The 20,307-nt window shown below is 34.9% G+C and overlaps 2 protein-coding genes and 1 non-coding gene across 8 annotated transcripts in view; 1 reads left to right on the forward strand and 2 right to left on the reverse strand.

Moving 5' to 3' along the window:
- LOC127854439 (mitogen-activated protein kinase kinase kinase 20-like) overlaps window positions 1–20,307 on the reverse strand; it is a 219,546-nt gene that overhangs the window by 92,312 nt on the left and 106,927 nt on the right. The window lies entirely within an intron of this gene.
- Window positions 1–20,307, forward strand: part of LOC127854440 (RING finger domain and kelch repeat-containing protein DDB_G0271372-like) — a 129,002-nt gene that overhangs the window by 51,292 nt on the left and 57,403 nt on the right. The window lies entirely within an intron of this gene.
- On the reverse strand, window positions 17,752–17,944 carry LOC127856687 (U2 spliceosomal RNA). The gene has a single exon (XR_008038195.1). It is a non-coding gene; the product is annotated as a U2 spliceosomal RNA (small nuclear RNA).

Genomic DNA, 20,307 nt, shown 5'->3' on the forward strand with positions numbered 1-20,307 from the left:
AATCATGGTGGCACAATTCATGACAGGCAACACATTTCTGGTGTTTAAAGAAATATATATGTTGTTTTGCAAGTTTTATTAAAGAAATATATATGTTGTTTCACAAGTTTTATTAACAACTTTTTGGAAAATGTACTTTCGACATGTATTCTTGGCAACACCAAAGTCGTATTCAGTGTTACGTTTCATCACATAATGTGCCTGGATGATTTATTTTGATGCAGGGTAACTTGAGATCATGATTATGTTTGAAAAAGTAAATACACAATAAATTTCTTGACATCATTGATCTCTTTAAAGTAAAACATTCAATTGCATAATTGTAAAATGTTGCTGAATGATTTATTATGTTGCCACACAATTTAATCAAAGTACTGACAGTACTGCATGGTGTGACGATGCTTTTGAAGAGGATATGGATGTAAAAGCATCAATTTAAGTTTATCTACATCACCACAATTGTGTATGTGGGTATGAACATTTTGTGTAGGAAAAAAAAATGGGTATGAATATTTTGGGGACAAAAATTATGCAAACAAAAATTTGGGTAGGAAAAAAATTTTGGTTACGAAGAAAAATTGGGTAGGAAATAAAAATTGGGTACGAAAAAAAATTTGGGTAGGAAAAAAAAATTGGGTACGAAAAAAATTGGGTACGAACAAATTTGGGTAGGAAAAAAAACAACTAATGGGGGGTACAGGGAAGTAGTACCCGTGGGGAACTTGATCCATTCAGCGAAACTGGGAGGCGGGTGTAACATTCTCGATCAAATTGATAAGAAATATCTTTAGAAAGATATTCGACGTGTATTTTATAATGTACCACTTATCAAAAAAAAAAATCTGTTACAGTAAACGTTTGTGGGTTATAACATTACGTTACGTAGCAGATATATTCAAAACTTGACATGCTCTTTAATTACACCATGCTCTTTAATTTCACATGTATATCATACCAAACTTTATATTTCGTTGTTTCATATCCTAAGATAATGATGTTATGTGTACGGACGAGTTTTCACATGCCCATGTGCATGAACACATAATTTTTCTCTTTTGATTATTGTTTTTTCTCTAATGCAATAAGCTTAGGCATGTTTGTTCGTTAAGTACGGCAATAATTTCATGATGATTCCCAAAAGTAGGTATGAGCACATAGTCGAATACGAGTTGAATACATGAGTTCGCGCATGAACACATGGTAAGGTTTACTAAATCTCCGCGAAATGACCTAATTTGTGTTTAAAACAGAAAACAATATCCAACAAACGAATGAATTATCAAACATAGTGTGTGCACTGATGTGGCTCTGTAATTTCTGTTTGAAAAGTTTATTAAATATGCAAAATGAGATAGCACGCATAAGAGCGAGTTTCATAGATGTTGCACGGCTATTATGATGTTTATATACCATACTCGCTTTAACGTTTACAAACTGCAGGTTTGAAATATATTGTTTTCTTTACACTCATGATCACGTTAAACGTTAATTATACACATTTTCATTTGCAATTTATTTACTGAATCACGACACATGTCAAATGCAATACAGAAAATGCATAGTTGTTTCATTGATCTATAAACATAAAATGGACTGAATATAACTGATTAAAATTAACATTTTCAAACTATTATTAAATCTCTTTCCCAGAATATGCTGTCCTATTTATAGCTGAGCTTCCTTAACCTTCATCAATGATAATCAGCGAGGTATGCTGATTAGAAAAATCGAGCTAATAATCTCAATCAGACTGGCTCGGTCTTTTACATAGGTTGCCATTGTGCAGATTTTTTTCATGGTATGATAACTTAGACGAGCTGCTTCGCAGCATCGTCAAAATCTTGCAATCACCTGTTGTACAGAATCAACTGGAATTTACTGTGATGATTTGTGTTTCATTTGAATTGTATATAATCAGTGCATTGTTGTAATCTTGATCTATATCTTGAAAATGACTAACATGTACTTACATGATTTACTTGCGGTGATTGGTGATGCTTTATGTTATTATTGTGTAATTGTTGTGTAAAGAAAAAAGAACTGCAGTTTAGAAGAGTGGGTTTTATATTTTCATTTCATTATGAACAACTGTTACTCTGTGTTTTGTTATAAAAAGTATTTAGCGTTACATAGATTAACAATTATGTATTGTATAGATTCTTTCCATCCTGGATTTTATTTTTATTTTTTTATTTTGGTTGATAACAATTTTACATGTATTTATGTCATATGTGCCTGTACCTTTTGCTATGTTTCACAGAATAAATAAACGCTGTCTTAGAGCTCAAGTTCACATCTTTCACTTTCACAGAATAAATAAACGCTGTCTTATAGCTCAAGTTCACATCTTTCACTTTTACAGAATAAATAAATGCTTACTTATTCAAGTTCACATTCATTTTGTCCTTCAATAAGCATTGCATCAATCACCAAAACAGTATTTGAATATCGACATTTCCATTCAATCAAGTATTCAAATATTTGAGCAAAATTTAATGAGGTTTACAAGTTTGTTCCTAGATGACTCTTTTTTATTTATGTAGATAATTTCCATTAAGGTACGTACTCATATTTGCATTTACAATGTGTGCAATTTTATTATTAATAAACTGCAAGACCTGTTTGAATGGCACTTATACTCAAGAAAGTTATAAGCCACATATTTTAATCAAGAAACACTAAGATTTATTCGGTCATCAAATTTAGCAAAATGTCTAAGCTATAATGTCTAAAATTTGTCATCAGGCCTCTGTAGAATATTGTTTATTTGGTAGTGTTTTCACATGTATGAAATAATTTAAGTTTTAATTCCAATTAAATTAATACTTTTATCGTTGTTGTGTGTTATCGTGTATAAAAAAACGAGCACTTAATTCAATATCAAAGTATGACTTGACATGGACCATTAATATTACTGTATTTTGGAGAAACACTGCCTTTAAGTTGAATAAAAACTACTTTTTACTTATGACAAATTATTAATTTTAATAATAATACACATTTTTTAGTAATTAAGATGTGTATCAACTATGGGAAACATCAAATCAAATATTCAAGTATTCCCATAATTTTGCCATTACTATATTTCCTATCATATTGTTTACAACTGGAGGGTTTACAAAATCTGACATTTAAACAAGAGTGCCAAGACGGCCCTGAATCGCTCACCTGACTTACCTTGCCACATCAACTTAAATTATATCAGACCCATATACAATCCTAAGCCAGATTTCATTAATTAATACATTCTGACAAAATATCATTAAGATGTGATGAAAACTATGACCTCTAGGTTTGTTTTTCAAGATTAACAAGAGATATGTTTGTCAAAAACACAATGCCCCCTATTGTGCCGTTTGAAGCCATATGTTTGACCTTGACCTTTCACCACTCAAAATGTGCAGCTCCATGAGTTACTAGCAACCCCTGTTTAATTTTAAAATTTGTCATACATTAGTTTTATTAATTTAGCTAGATAGATATTCCAAAAAGCTTTCCAAAACAGTTTGAATTGTTAAAATATCCCCACCGGAAGAGAAGTTATGACAATTTTTGTCATGGATATTTTGTTGATTTATTGGAAAATATTGGTACTTATTACTACATAGTTAATGCGTTAAATCACAGCACCTTCTCCTAATGTTATTACAGAAAAATTGACATAACTTTTGTTCTAAAGAAGATGTTTATTGCTATAACCATCATGTGTGCATATCAAAAATAAACAGTTTACAACAAACCTTTTATAGAAGTACATACAACATAACTCAAGCACATGTTCATAAAATAAGCATATGATAAATTTACATTACATGAGCACATGATATCCTGAACATACATTTTAGCAGAAGGCCATAATCCACATCATGTGTGCATAACAAAAACAACAACAGTACAACAAAACATTTATAGATATACACACATCATAACTCAAGCACATGTTCATAAAATAAGAACATGATACATTTACATTACATGAGCACATGATATCCTGAACATACATTTTAGCAGAAGGCCATAATTCGCCTCAACTTCAATCCAGCCCAAATCTTGAAAGCACGTTTGAAATCAAACTTTTCCATTGGTGGGCTGTCTATGGACAAAATCAAAAAGTTCTCCAAGTTTTCAATTTTAATAGAATTTCTGAGAGATGTTAGTCTCAATTCCCTTTCTACCAAGCAAATTAACTACATTCTCATATATGCTCTCTGCATTTGCTCTTTGAAGTTCAGCCACACCTAAAAAGTAAGTATGTAGCAAAGCCATTCCAAACACATCAGTTTCCAAAAGTCTAACATAGGTCTCTAAATTTTGCTTCACTGAAATGTCTGTACTCTCATCGATCATGATACTGTATGATGTCTGTATCTTCTGAAGAATAGACCACTCCTCAGAACGTCTGCCATACAGTTTTGAAATTCTGACACACTGGAGCTGTGTTCATATGACGTGTGGCTGTCAACTCGAAGGTCATTGAGCTGGGTTGCACCCTGAAAATATATTAATACAAATTTGCATCCTGAAAGTATAATTTATGATTTCAAGTATATTTTGCTCAATATTTGTAGCAAACTTAAACAATATCAAATTTTATCAATCAATTTAAAACAAATCAAATTTGTTTTAAAGATGTTTTATTTATTTTTTTACCTGCAAGACACACAATCTGTGCAGGTCTGGAACCAGCGATGATGCGAGAGTATGTTGTGCAGCAAAGTACACATTAGTCATAGCCGACACTACAGCCGCTTCACTTTTGGATATTGCTGCAGCCTGTGCATTTGCCATTGATGTTTTTAGACTTCAAGCTTGTGAGGCCTCTTTGTGATCTGAAATAAACAAAATTAAATATGCTAAATTTCAAAACAAAAAGCTCATTTTGAAAAGTGTCAATATATATTCATTATGAACATAACAAAATATTATTGTTATTTTTAATATATTATTAATAATATAAAATTGTATATGTATATTCATTTTAATATTGATGGTCATTCTTTTCTATTACCTTTTGATTTTTCGTGTTTTGAAATGTTGTCTTTTTTCAACATACTACACCCAAAGGGAATGAATTTGATTTTTGAAACTGTATGCATATTTTGCAATACATCGTTTTTGATTTTGCATTATAGTCTTACCACTTGAATTCCAAAAGCCAAACATCTTTGAATGATCTATTATCAGATTTGATTTTTTTAGACCGTGTCATTAGATTCGTCAGAGTCCAAAGGACGCTTATTGCCTATGGTCGCCATAATGGCAGTCGCAATTTCCGACACTTTCGCCAAAAATGTCAAGGGTTTTATACCCGTTCATCTATCGTCATTCACAATTGCAACACATTAAGCCTTTAATCATTACAAACATTACGAACTTCTCGAAATTAAAATCAATTATCAACATCTTTACTTACGTTCATTGTGTGACTTAGTTGATAATTCGCTAACGGCTTTAACTAAAATTGATTGAAATTGGCAGCAAACTTAAATCTTTAATCAGATGTAATTGTTTATTTAAGCCAATAAGATGTACGATTACACCATTGTTTTGTTTTCACACCAGTCATTTTCCTTTGTCTCGATGACCGGTTCTGACCAGTGTTAATGCCGACTGCGTGTCAATTTTTCGGGTCAATAACACGGCGATGTATTGAAGCACAGTCTACAGCTGAAAGAGTTTATTATCAGGGACGGCATTTGTCAGGAAAAAAATTGTTATTTTATTCACTGAATTTGCTAAATTTTCGCCATTTGCGAATCTGGCAACGCAGCGGGAGACCTGTAACGATTCAAAATCAGTTATTATCAGGATAAACATTCTGACCATGTTTCATTAAGATCAGATGAAAACTATGACCTCTTTTGTCTACACAAGGTTTTTCTATGATTTGACCAAGTGACCTAGTTTTTGACCCTAGATTACCCAAATACAATCCCAACCCAGATATCCTAATTTTCACCATTTGCGAATCTGGCGAACGCAGCGGGAGACCTGTAACGATTCAAAATCAGTTATTATCAGGATAAACATTCTGACCAAATTTCATAAAGATTGGATGAAAAATGTGACCTCGATTGTCTACACAAGGTTTTTCTATTACTTGACCTAGTGACCTAGTTTTTGACCCCAGATGACCCAAATACAATCCCAACCCAGATTTAAATAAGATAAACATTCTGACCAAATTTAATAAAGATTGGATGAAAACTGTGACATCTATTGTCTACACAAGGTTTTTATATTATTTGACCTAGTGACCTAGTTTTTGAACCCAGATGACCCAAATATACAATCCCAACCCAAATTTCATCAAGAAAAACATTCTGACCAAATTTCATAAAGATTGGATAAAAACTGTGACCTCTACTGTCTACACAAACAAATTGTTGACGCACACACGCATGCACGCACAACGGACGCCAGACATCACACGGTCACATAAGCTCACCATGTCACTTTGTGACAGGTGAGCTAAAAATACATTTATGTTCATTTGTGAACAGCAAGATTTTTATGTTGTTTTGAAACTGATATTTTACCAAGGATGTAAAATGCACACATTTACTTGGCATACAGTTTATGAAAGCCTCATCCTCAAACTCGGATACTTAACATACTTAACATAATTATTGATTATAATTCAGTTGAAACAAAATACTACAAATGGTCAATTAAGACACTGATTAAGACACCGATTTGTATTTAATATAAAGTTTAACTTATAACGTAACCAGTGATTTTTTTGTTGGCCCTTTCAGGAACAAGTTCTTTAACCTTGAAATAGTCGTGAAAACATTTCCTGAGAATTTTGTAAAAAACACACAAACATTCATTTTTAAGCGCAAATATTCACTGATTTGTCCAAGCAATTATACTAACCTAAATGTTGTTTTTCTACATTCCCTAAATACTCTTGTTAAGGTAGATAATCTCCATTGTACTGTTTATACTACAGGTATTTAATTAAAAGTTTAAACATGTGTTTGTGGTCATTGTGTGAGGTCACTAAATAAGTTTCGTAACTCTGACCTTGTAACGTAGCAGAAATATGCGACCTTTTTGTACTTTGTTTTTTGGTTTATTTAAACGTGCAACATCTTCCAGTGGTTTTCATTCAAAATTTCACACAATAATTCATATATGATCACAAATTGCAATAGCTCTGACAAACCCCAAGATGAGGTTAAATCATCACTAAATAAAAGTACTGACTTTACTAGAAGAGTAATTTTATATCATTTTAAAGTTATTATGTACATGTTTAACATATGAAACAAAATCATTAAAAACTTAAAAACTTCAATTATTTGCACAATAGAGTACAAAAAGTACCATAACATTGGAAAGAGGAAGGCGGTTTGAACTCAAATTTTGTCATACATGTTGCCTCTTTTTTTCCCTCAAGTTTTGAGATCTTCAAACTTTGCACCTCTTTGGATATTTGATGTAAGAAAATATCCCTGCAGCAGCTTAATATAACAAAACAAAAAATTCACTTTCAACACTTTCACTTCAAGTTAAAATTTAAGATAAAAATTTCACTTGACATTGCAATTCCATGTATTTCAATATCTCGTACACAACAATTATTTTCAATCAGCAATTCCTGTTTTTTTTTTAAGAGTGTATAAAACAAATAACATCATATGCATACTCATATAAGTAACCAAAAAAAAGTATGCACAGCATTACTAACGTTTTTTTTCTTTTTTTTAACAAAGATTTTTTATTGAAAGATTGTTTTAATCCCAGAACATAATAATTCACACGTTGTGTGTGTGTGGGTGGGGGGGTGGTTCAATACTTTAATAAACTCTACAATATACAAGTACATAATAATCATACCCATAGAAATATTAACATGCATATAAAGGCACACAAATTGATCAAAATAAACAAGCGATGTGTTTGTGAAACACTTCTTCTTCTTCATTATTTTTTATCGAGTGCACCGGGATTGTCTCCCATATGGCCATCGCCCCCAGAAAGACGTGTTAGTTGGTTACGGGGGATAGTGCAAGATACAGGAGACAACCCGTTCCAGAGGTGACCCTGGGTCTTTTAGTGCCCGGTGTATAGCACCTAGTACACTGCACCTCGGTTTAACGTCTCATGCGAAAGACGAGTTAGTAGGTTAGGTGCAGCGGGGGATCGAACCAGCGATCTCTGGATTGTGAAGCAAGTGTGTTACCACTAGACCACGGATCCGCTACTTGTGAAATACTATGTCCCCATATATTTGACCTTTGACCTTGAAGGATGACTTTGACCTTGACCTATCACCTCTCAAAATGTGCAGCTCCATGAGATACACATGCATGTCAAATATCAAGTTGTTATCTTCAATATTGCAAAAGTGTACATTAAAATTAGCGATTTTGACCCATAAATTTGACCTTTGACTTTGAAGTATGACCTTGACCATTCACCACTCAAAATGTGCAGCTCCATGAGATACATATGCATGCCAAATATTAAGTTGCTATCTTCAATATTGCAAAAGTTATGGAAAATGTTAAAGTTTGCCCAAACACACAAACCAACCAACCAACCAACAGACAGGGCAAAAACAATATGTCCCCCACTATAGTGGTAGGGGACATAAAAAAGACTAATGTTTACTGGTACCTAAAGCGATTTCTTTGGCCCAGTTTAAAATCTGGTCAAAGTCCAAGTGATTGTCTGGATTCTGCAGGTAGGCATACAGAGAACCATTGCAGGCAAACTCTGAAGGAAAAATTATCTTATATTATGCTACATGTAAATCAACACATTTCCATGGTGACAAAAAAGATGCATATTCATAAAATTTACGATGTACATTTCGTACACACACATGCAGATAAAAATTATGGTAATGTGTTGATGTACTCCAAATTAGGTATACAATTCACACACACTTATTTTTATAGTTGTGTACATACATGACCACACAATAATTAAGGTAAACGAGAGGTGTGCCTCTTCAAAAGGTTTCGTCATAATATTTTTAATGAGAATGTTTAATTCAACCATTTCAAATTTTAAAAATAATTGTTTCCACTTGTTTTAGGAAAGCTTTCACCTATATAAAAATGTGATCTCAATTACAAATGTATGCCAGAATTAACAGTAACCAATCTTATGATAAGTTCTGGCCTTTTTGTAAACAAAAGCACTGATCATACAATTGTACATGTAATTCCATACCTATATAAAAGAAGGCTATGTATGACTTGGAATGCATTATAATATTAAAGCAGGCCCAATATAGGAATAAGGCTCTGACATTTTGTGGACGTTCTTACCAGTGACTAGAACATAGTTTTCCTCTTCTATAAGAACTATGCTCTGAAATTTATGGACGTTCTTACCAGTGACTAGACAATAGTTTGGCTCTTCTGTTACAGCACCGTAGAACTTGATGATGTTCCGATGAGAGAGAACACTCAGAACTTGAGCCTGAAACAAAAACATAACAAACGTGGCACAAAAAATCAAGGACCTTTTCAGTCCGTTTTTTAAATGCAATTTTGTGATTGGGAATTTCCTTACACTAAACGTCCACTTATTTGGGAAAAACTAATTCTTCATAATACATAATTATAAGAAAACAAATCATATGAATTATAGTTATTCTGTTAGATTTTTATTGAAATAAAATTGAGATATAATAATCATTAGACACTTATTTGAAACAAAATTAATTCAAACGAGAAGGGTTTTTTTATATGTGGTTTTGTATAACCATTTTGCTCTAGGAAAGATCGAGTCCGTTTAATCTGTAGATACAAAAGGAAAAGGCTCAGCTAAACAAGACTGGTAACAAATAAAATTTGTTTAACTGGATTACAATCAGCCATTACAACAGGGTATCAGTAACACTTTATGTCCCTTAGCTTCTAATGAAGTGCAACAATAAAACAAAGCAGGACCAATCCTCTAAAGCAGGATGGTAATAAACAGAGGTAAAATAACTACATGTACTAGCCATTTAAATTTACAGCGGTCATCCAGGTTTTCTGTCAAAACTCAAATGACAGCTGCTGTATACAATGTTTTGGAAGAACAAGGATAGGAACCATTGCCAATATGTTAGTTTTTAACCCTTTCAGTGCTGGAACCGATTTGTGAAGGCCTTTGCAAACAATTTGGATCCAGGTGAGACGCCACAAAATGTGGCGTCTCATCAGGATCCAAACTGTTTGCTATTCTGATATTATTCTTTGAAAAAAATCAAAGAAAATGCTAATTTTAGAAATTCAGCAGACAACATTTTTGCAGACGACAAATTTCCCAGCATGCAAAGGGTTAAACCTTCCCGTCAGAAGCATAATTGGACCAATTTATCTGCTTAAAATGTCAGGGCTTGTTTTCCTTCTTAGAGAGGACCGTTTTTCACAAACCTGAGAAATTAATGACTCAAATTTCAAAATTTTAAGAAGTTCATGAATCCAATTTTCACAATTAAAAATAAAATAAAATGTGATTCATGTTTTCACAATTTGAACAGTTTGCTACTCATTTTTTCACTATTGAACAGTTTGCTACTCATTTTTTCATAATTTTGAACAGTTTGCTACTCATTTTTTTCATAATTTTGAACAGTTTGCTACTCATTTTTTCATAATTTTGAACAGTTTGCTACTCATTTTTTCATAATTTTAAACAGTTTGCTACTCATTTTTTCATAATTTTGAACAGTTTGCTACTCATTTTTTCATAATTTTGAACAGTTTGCTACTCATTTTTTTCCCAAAAAAGGGGACCAAGTCCGTTTCAAAAAGATGGGAAAAAAGCCCTAATTGGAAGACTTACATTTTTTGTACAACAGCTGTCAGAGGACAGCGCGCTCGACTATTTGAGTGCTTGACAGTATAACGTAAGCCATCATGGGGTAATTGTTCAAATTATTCAATATGGTGAAGGTAATAGTTCAGTAATATTTTCCACAATCTATTGAACATTTGTAAAGACATAAAACAAAACTAATAAGATTTTATTTAAAGTTTAATAGCAATTAGTGCTGCAACAATATACCGGTATATCGGTATATATCGCAATACGCAATCCGCATATTGTATTGCGATACGATTTTCATCATACCGGTACGAAAATTTTACAAAAATTCATTCACATTTCGTCCAGCAAAGCCATCCAAAATAATGATAACAAGGTAAACAAAACAAAGCAGTGTAAAAAGTTTTTTTCGTAAACATAGCATTCTGAAAAGTATATTATACGGAGTAGTGTTGTTACATCGGAGCATTCGTTCGATGCTTTTGAACAGATTATTGTTGAATTAATTGCGCACAGCTGTAAATGTTTCGTTCGATTCTGAATTGAGCATTATTAAATTTGTAATCCAAATTTAGGAAATACGCTTCAAAATTTTAATGCTAATGCGACAATAAAAAATTATAGCGTCAAATAAAAAGTGCTTTATTCTTTGTCTCAATAAAAAGCACGCGAAAACTATACAGACATGTAGAACGTCGCATGGAAAGTATGGGTGTATTTTGTGTTGTATAAAAACGGGAACATCACGTCAGATGAATTAAGCGTGTTCAGTGGAAAAAAACGCCCCGGTTTGACTTTATTTCATCACATCTTTAAATAGTAACAAATGCCAAAATGTATTTGATACTTAAAAAAAGTTGCGAATGTTTGTGTTTCTTGTTATTCTTGAGCACATTTACCGGTATAGTAAATATTTACCACAATTTGCTTTAAAACTGGAATATACAGGATTATCGGGTAATTGGCAAGTTATAATTTTGGTAAAAGTTAGCAATATATTGCGATATATTGCAATACAGGTTTTTGAACTGACAATATATTGCAATACGGGTTGTGGCGTATTGTTGCAGCACTAATAGCAATAGCTTGGGTCGGAAGTTTGGACGGTCCTTCAAAAATAAAGTAAATAAATATTAATTTTTTTAACCATGTTTCAAAGACAAAAATGGCTTTCTATTTGGCTTGATCCATTCTGTTTGCATAAAATCTTGTTTAAAAATTAAAGTGTATACCCTGTGTACCTCAGTGACTGAGGAGTTAGCCTTAACGTCGATGCAGTATCTCTGGACTAGCTGCATGTCGAAGGCGATGGGCTCGATGTAGTAACGGTGATTGTCCCACTCACACTTGATCAGGCCGGCGGATGAGAGAAATTACTGGGCTTTCGTCAACTTTTGAATTTGAAAGAAAAAGACTTTGGAAAATCCTCATTTTCTGGGCTCAGATTTTTGAAATTTTCACATTTTTGTGTTACAATACCAAGTATTCCTTGCAGAAGTATGCCCCGAAATGTTTATATTACAAGTTGGTGTGCGTTATAAATTGATACAAAGCTATTCTGACTGCTAACTTGCGAGCAATTGATTGTGTCTTTCCTCAATCGGCCATATTGGTTACAATACACTAAATGATCGCTTCATGTAGGGCTGTACTCTCTAAAAAAATATCATAGTTGACAGGAAGGCATGTTTTACACTTTTTACCATTATTCAGGTGTTATCTTGCGGAGATAATGGTAGGGCATGAATAGGTGTTCACTACTGAATCCCTGAAATATGATACACTTGAAGACTATAGTAAACCATTGCACTAGAAAAGGTTACATTCCACTAAGAAACGGCCGAAAAAAAAAGTTGCAAAAACAGTCGATTTTGATTTGTGTCAAGTTCTTTCTTGCATTGTACATGACATATCTTTTTTATTGCATAAATCGATTCCGCTTAGAATGGCCTTTAAGAAAAGGTATGGTTATGGGGGTCTCTATGTGCAAAATGTTGCATTTATTTTCGCTCAAAGTTGTCGCTTTTACATTGAATTATATAGGGAAACTATTTGGTGTATTATGACCATATTTGGCGCGCGCTTGTTGTTGTTGTTGTTGTTGTACTACTATGTTGAAAGGGCTGTTGTCGACATAGCGAATAGCGCGTATGAGGGGCATTTGATGGCACTGATTTTTGAGAAGAGCAAAGATATAAGCCAAGTGATTTAGTACGTTGTTATTTCTGTATTTATTCTATGTATGTGATATGTTGCTTTGTTAATTTGCGTGCGTATGTGAGCAAAGTCATGTAATTGCGGATTGCGCCAGTAAAGTGAAACTGAAAGCATCAGGCTCGTGAAAGCAGCAAAAGGAAAGTAGAAGTGGATGTGGAAAGTAGTTCGAAGCGGATTTCGTATTGTGTTTTGAGTGATTTGTTATTGAGCGGTGATGATTAGCGCAAGAGATAAATGAATGTATATTGTGTGCACTGTAATATAGCGTAAATGCACTTGCGAAGAGACTCAGAGTTGCGTATGCGGACGTTGTGGGCATGCGCGTATGTGTGGTTAATTATGGTATTCCGGAAATAGTTATGGTAATTTTTACATTTTGCCGGGGATTCCGGAAATAGTCGCCGCATCACGATTGGCTGATTTATGGTGAAAACACACTAAGATATTTGCTTCACGTGGTGATTGTCGAAAGTAGTGCCTATTTGTAAAGAGTTCTCTTTCTCTTCTGGATGAAAAGCCATTTCGATATCGCGCCCATTCCTTTAGTGGTTATCAACTGTTTCCTAAGTGTGTCTGCAACATGTGAAATATTGGCAGCGACGTGGACAGACGAGAGTTTGTGGTGCATTTATTGAAGTGAAGGGATTTTGGCGAAATCTCACTGCCGAATCCACGAGTTCGCTCGCTTGCATTTGGGCGAATGGGATTTTCTTAGAAGCTACGTGATATACGTTTTTGATTGCATCTTTCGGAATAAGATCGATTGATCTTTAAAACTGATACTAGCCTTGCACACTCTGATGCAAAGAAAAGGCAGGACCATAAACGTCGGCCGTTCCATATTTGGGAATTAGATGCAGTGTCAACTAAGTAATAACTGCGTAAATATACTCTTGACCATTCAGGCAACCCCAAATCGTATACTGACCGAAGCCACATACAGTTCGAGGCTGCCTGGCTGGTCACTATTATGCCGACGTGGGTTTTCTCATTTACCCAGAGTGTACTGAACATTTTGTCCTGGGTATCAATCCGTGTGTAATCAACGATTTTAATAGCAATCAATGTCGGTTGCTCTTTTAAAGTGATAGTATGGGCATCTAACAGTGTATAGGTGTCTATCGCAACCGTTGTTTATTTTTGGTGTTTTCACTTCATACACATGTATATTTGTTAATGCAGCATCAACATACTAAGACAACATCCCGGAAAGTGAAAAATAATGCATTTGAATATCAACCGTACTTTGTGAATCTCAATTAAGTTTTAGTGCAGATTCGTTCATACGACACAAAGACACTCTTTTGTTTTACAGATCATTTCGGCTTAGAGGACTGGGTGAGTCATGTAAAATATCGAATATAATTTATAATTTTTTTATAAACAACTGGTAGGCAGATGATTTGCAGATACTTGGTCTGTTACCACATTTTAACTAACTCTTTTGACCAGTTAATTCTTTTGAGCTCAATTCATCAGTGAAAAAATGCCCATTATATCACTTTAAAGAACACACTGATAATGTCGTCGTCAGAGATTCGAAACTAACGACCGCGTTGTAGAACATCGGGCCAAGACTCACCCATGGAAACCATTCGGCAAACCTATTTTGCTTTTCGTGTTAAAACTCGAAACACCTGCATTAGATATGAGTCGCATAATGTGCGTAAAGCGACGTCCCAGATTAGCGTGTGCATTAAGCCATGTTTCCTATCATGCGACCCTCGTATATCTATATATCAGCTGTCAAGAAATCCTTATCAGTAAGTACTGCATCAGCACAATTCATTTGAAAGACAAAATGAGCCTCGCTCTGGGAAAACACATGTGCATGTCCTTTCAGCGCAGTGGTTGGTATACACGCTTCTCACCATGGCGATCCGGCTTCAATCCCAGACTCAGTTGTTGGCATGATGCATGATTTAGTTTCTTAACTATATTGTAAACGTTTGTTTTATAATGCAGTACTGTTGGATAGAATTAAGAACATGATATTGAAGCGATAGATGCGGAATGTTATGTCCGTAACATTTAAAACATAAATAAATAATTTATTTATTAAAAAAACAAAATAACGTTGAAATAAAATAAACAGGTGTTTAATGCTATATGCCTATGACCACGCTGATCACGAATTCGTTGGAATTTTTAAGATATCTACAGCCGTTCACAAGTTATCAATTAAAAAAAAAAATCAAAAAATACATATGTATTATATAATACAAAATTATTAATTTTTTTTTTAATAAAACATAAACAGTTTATAGTGTTGTTTAAAATTTTGGAAAAAATGAAAAAAAAGAAAAAAGTTATAATCAAAACATATTTTGCATTAAGCACCCTTTTCATAGACCGTCCCATTTACGTGCACAGTTGAAATACGCTCGCTCGCTCTCTCGTTCGCTCCATCGAAATCAAACAATAAGATAGTGAAATCTATATGAATTTGACTCGCTGAATCCGAATCCGTTGTTATTTTTCCGATATCTTGATCCGAAAAAGAATTATTGAGTTTAAATGGTTAAATTCGATAAGAATGCAGCACACTTTTAACAGAAGCTCAAAATCCAGTATACCTTAAAATCCAGTGAAATAAAACAATCAGATAGTCCAATCGATGTGATTGTGTCTACCTGAACCCGATTCCGGTGCTACTTTTCCGATATATTGAACCGTTAAAGAATTATTGATGTTAAATGGCGCCGTTCGATAAGAATGCAGCAACCTTTTAAAGTAACATAACTACTCAATATCAACGAAAATTTCGTACACTATTTCGTAAAATAAACTTAATCAATTAAAAATCATTGTTCCTTGTGGCAATTGCCGAAATTTCAGCGCCAGGTAGGTTAAAATAGATGTCTGTAGATACCAAAATGCTCGTTTTTATTATTGTTTTGCATATTTAATTCCATTTTAAAGGGGCCTTTTCACATATTTTGGCATTTTTTTAATTTATTCATTAAATGCTTTATATTGATAAATGTAAACATTGGATCGTAAAAGCTCCAGTAAAAAATCAAGAAAAAACTTAAAAAAAGGAAAAGAACATTGCCCGGAGCAGGTTTCGAACCAGTGACCCCTGGAGTCCTGCCAGAGTCCTGAAGTAAAAACGCTTTAACCTACTGAGCTATTCCGCCGATTACACATTCTGAACGTATTTTATACCTCATATAAGTAATCTTCGTAGTTTCACAAAATTTAACGACAAAAACAGAACTCTCCAAATTATTCAATCGTTTCGCGTTGCAACGCTTTATAATTTTTAGGTTTTAAAATCGTCAAAAGATGCATATAATGGCTATATTAGAGCATGGTTAATGTTCAGTATTACTGTTTCCTCACAAATATCATAACTAAAACGAAAACTTACGAATCTGAAACAACTTTTTTCAATTTTGTAAATTTACCAAAGCGTGAAAAGAACCCTTTAATTTCCCGTTAACGATATCTATTCATACGACACATGAACACTAACATGGTGTTCGTGTGTCGTATGAATAGATATATTCGCGGGAATAATGCCTTAATAGAAAAGAATACATTATAAATAGATGCATACTAATCACTCATTTAGTCACTCAGTCAGTCACTCACTCACTCAATCACTCACTCCCTCACTTACAGTCAGTCACTCGCTCAGTCAGTCACTCAATCACACAGTCACTCACTCAGTCCATCAGTCATTTAGTTTCTCGGATCAAGATTTTGGTATTAATTATCGGATACCGTTAGCCCTTAAATAATAGTGTAAGTTCGTTCGCACTTTTGTGTTTGAAAAGTCTTTTCGCTTAGCTCAAGGCAATATTGATAACAACAAGTGAGTGTCTGTAATATTAATACAATGATGTGTGTATTAATTTTCATATTTTCAGTATAACCATGTTGAGTGTCGAAATAATTATTAGACATTGTCAGTCATTATTCGGCACTGTCAGTCTTTGTTGTCAACCAGTATTAGGCGTTGTCAGTCGCTATAACACGTTGTCAGTCATTATTAGGCGCTGTAAGTCGCTATAGTACGTGGTCAGTCATTATGAGGCGTTGTCATTTATTATGAGGTATGATCAGTCATTATGCGGCGTTTTCAGTCATAATAAGGCGTGATCAGTTGCTATGAGAGATAATCAGTCGTTTTGAGCCGTTGTCATAACTATAAGGCGTGGTCAGTCATTATATCCATTTATATTCGTGTAGTGCACCGATTGTAAAAATGCATGCATATAGGGTCAGTGTACTCATTTACCTTACTTTACAGTAACTGTCTAGTTAGCGCAGTGGTTAGAATACGCGCTCATCACCAAGGCGGGTTCAATCCGAGCTTCCGGCGTACGTACGTATGTGAGCTCGGTTATTGGCGCTATAACGGACAAGTGAGGTTCGCACCGGGGTTTTTTCCCCACTGCACAAGACCGCGCTGAAATTGACTATCTTCCAGTTTTAACCAACCAGCAAATTTGCGATAATACTTCGTTCCAACTTTCGTCAGTCTAAAACAGTGTATTACACAAGAATGCCGGAACACACTCCGGTTCCTTACCTAACGCAGCCTCGGGCGCGGAAGAACGTAAGAACGGAGTGCCTACCTGCTTCAACGGTCGGTCACACGAGCGAATCAACGGTGCGTGTTTGTCTCATCGGCTGCCCGCACGCGGATTACCACGTGTCCGGAGGAAACCGCTGTTCCTGCTGTTCCTGCCTGACTCAACGCTCGGCGCGCTGCCTGTAACGTTCAGTGGTTTATTATTGGTTTTGGTTAAGTGGACCGATCCCGGAGGTACTGCAATACCGGGCCAACCTGTGACGAGAGCGGAGCAAGCCCCTGACATCTCATCTGTGTCAAAAAATCAGTTTAATATCGAGGTCCCCCAATGGGGAACGTATCAGATATTAAGCTGATAAGAACAGATACTACACATTGATCTTAGCCAAATGGCCGAGAAGCGATACCGTCGTCATTCGTGGAAATACATCATCCAATATGAAAGTGGTTGCTGTGATAGAAAATGATATCCTTGACACAGGCCCGGATCTAAAACGATTGAATCCATCGATCTGGTTTGCCTTTGATAGTGCGGATTATAGAATCTTATACTCTCGGGACCTACGGTCCCTCTAAAATGGCCACCTGGTGACACAGAATGTTCGCTTCACGAACTACCGTCTTCGGCCTTCGGCCTCGGGACAACATCAGAAGCGCCATCGGTAGAAGCATATTTAAGCGTAAATCGCTCATTGCCTGCGCATTCGGTGCGGAATACAGCACAAACCAAATAAAAAACACACAATAAAACACTTTGTTAAATTAGTATTGTCAATAATGATCGAAGCCATTAGATTAACTTAAAAACCGTATAATATATTTATAAATATTATGCTATTTACACTATGTATAGAAGATAGTACATGTAATATAAATAATAGCCATAACTAGATATAGTGTACATAATAGCCATCGGTATTGATAGCTGTGTACGTGTATTACACATGAACACACTCCGTGTCCTTACATAACGCAGCCTTGGGCGCGGAAGGACCTAATACACTTCAAAATGCAAATACATGGTGTCATTAGCGGGTGCGCTGGCTAGGCTGGAGCTACGCTGGTGGCATATGGCATTAGATCCGGTTTTTGCACGACGCGGGTCATTTAGTTTCTTAGTGTCGCCCCATATTAGCATGTGTAGTCCGTTTATGGATTGAGCGTTTTGTGCACAGGTCAATCAGGGACGACACTTTCCGATTTTATGGTATGTTTCGTTACAAAAAAAGTCCCTTCTCTTCTCAGCGACAATTCTGTTCTGGCGGAAAGCGTCGTCCCTGACTCGGCTATGCGGACTGCACATGCTAACCTGGGACGACAATTTACGCACATTGATTATGCCCCGTTTTTTGCAGAGCTTAAAGCCCAAGGTAGACTCTGAGTCAGCCCGACCGGCAGCCGATTGAATACATTTTTCAACAATTCATTTTGTTGGGTTTTCTTTGAGTTGGATCATGTTAGACATTTCACATGGTTATATGTAGTTTTTTATATAATCATAATGCAAGCATAGTATTACACATATAAATAAGATTATTGCATGATCTTTCCTTTATGTATGCATTTGAAATGAACTGCGTCATGCAAAAAGGTGTCTTATGCCATGCATGGTCAGCATAGCTCCAGACTGCAAACAATAATCAGAGACGACACTTTACTCGCATGCATTAAGCACCATTTTTCCAGAGTGAGGCTCAAATGCAGATAGTTGGAATTTATAAGAAATAATGGTTAATGTCATGCAACAGCCCTTTGAGAGCGTTTGATTGTTACGTCTTTTTTTTTAATTAGCTAGTTAGTGCATAATCAGATGGTGCTCGTCTGTCTGCAACATATATTTCCAATCTTAATGAAACTTGATCAAAATATTTATTCCAATGACTATTTGGCCGAGTTCGTAAGGCGGCCACTTGAGGTCAAAAACTAGGTCATGAGGGCAAATTAAGACAGTGAGCTTTTAAAGACTTAATAAACCACATTTACAGTCCAATCTCCATGAAATTTGGTCAGATGTGTTCTTATGATATCTTGGCCGAAAATGATTTGTTAAAAACACAAGGCGGCCAGGGGACGAGCAGTTTTTCTTTAAATGGCTTAAGAAACCTTTGTTAACACTATTGACCTTATTTATGATCCAATCTTCATGAAACTTCGTCAGAACATTTGTCCGAATGAATATCGGCAGTGTTCAAAACTGGGTCATGCAAGTAAAAAAAACTAGGTCACTTCATGTAGTTCAAATTTTCACAAAAGCTTGTTAACACTCCTAAGTCATAAATTTAGACTACTTTTTTTTAACTTGGTCCAAACATTTGCTCTCCGCCAAGTTTTACAATGTTAACCGGTCTGTTGAAAAACATGGCCACCAGGGGGTGGGGCAGTTTTCCTTATATGGCTATCGTGTTTTTTATCTGTCTAGAAGTCATATTTTTAGTCCAATCTTCATGAAACTTGGTCAGAGCATTTGCTCTTATGATATCTTGGCAGAGTTCAAACATGGTTCAGTTCTTTGAAAAACCTCTAATGAAACCTTCTGAACATTCTAGAAGTCGCATGATTGTAAAGTTGAATGGTCATGAAACATGATCACAAGATTGTTCTAATGGTTTTGTTCCATTGCAGTTGTCCCCTATACATTAAGCAAATATTTAAATACAAACGTTTCATTTCTGTGTTGGAAATATTTTCAATGGAAATGTGCATAGAAATTAAATATTTATGTTTCATAAAGTGCTTTTATTCTTCTAATCTCCACCTTCTCAGAATAA

Source organism: Dreissena polymorpha, chromosome 13 (genome assembly GCF_020536995.1).
Source record: "Dreissena polymorpha isolate Duluth1 chromosome 13, UMN_Dpol_1.0, whole genome shotgun sequence".
In the NCBI taxonomy this organism is placed as follows: Eukaryota; Metazoa; Mollusca; class Bivalvia; order Myida; family Dreissenidae; genus Dreissena; species Dreissena polymorpha.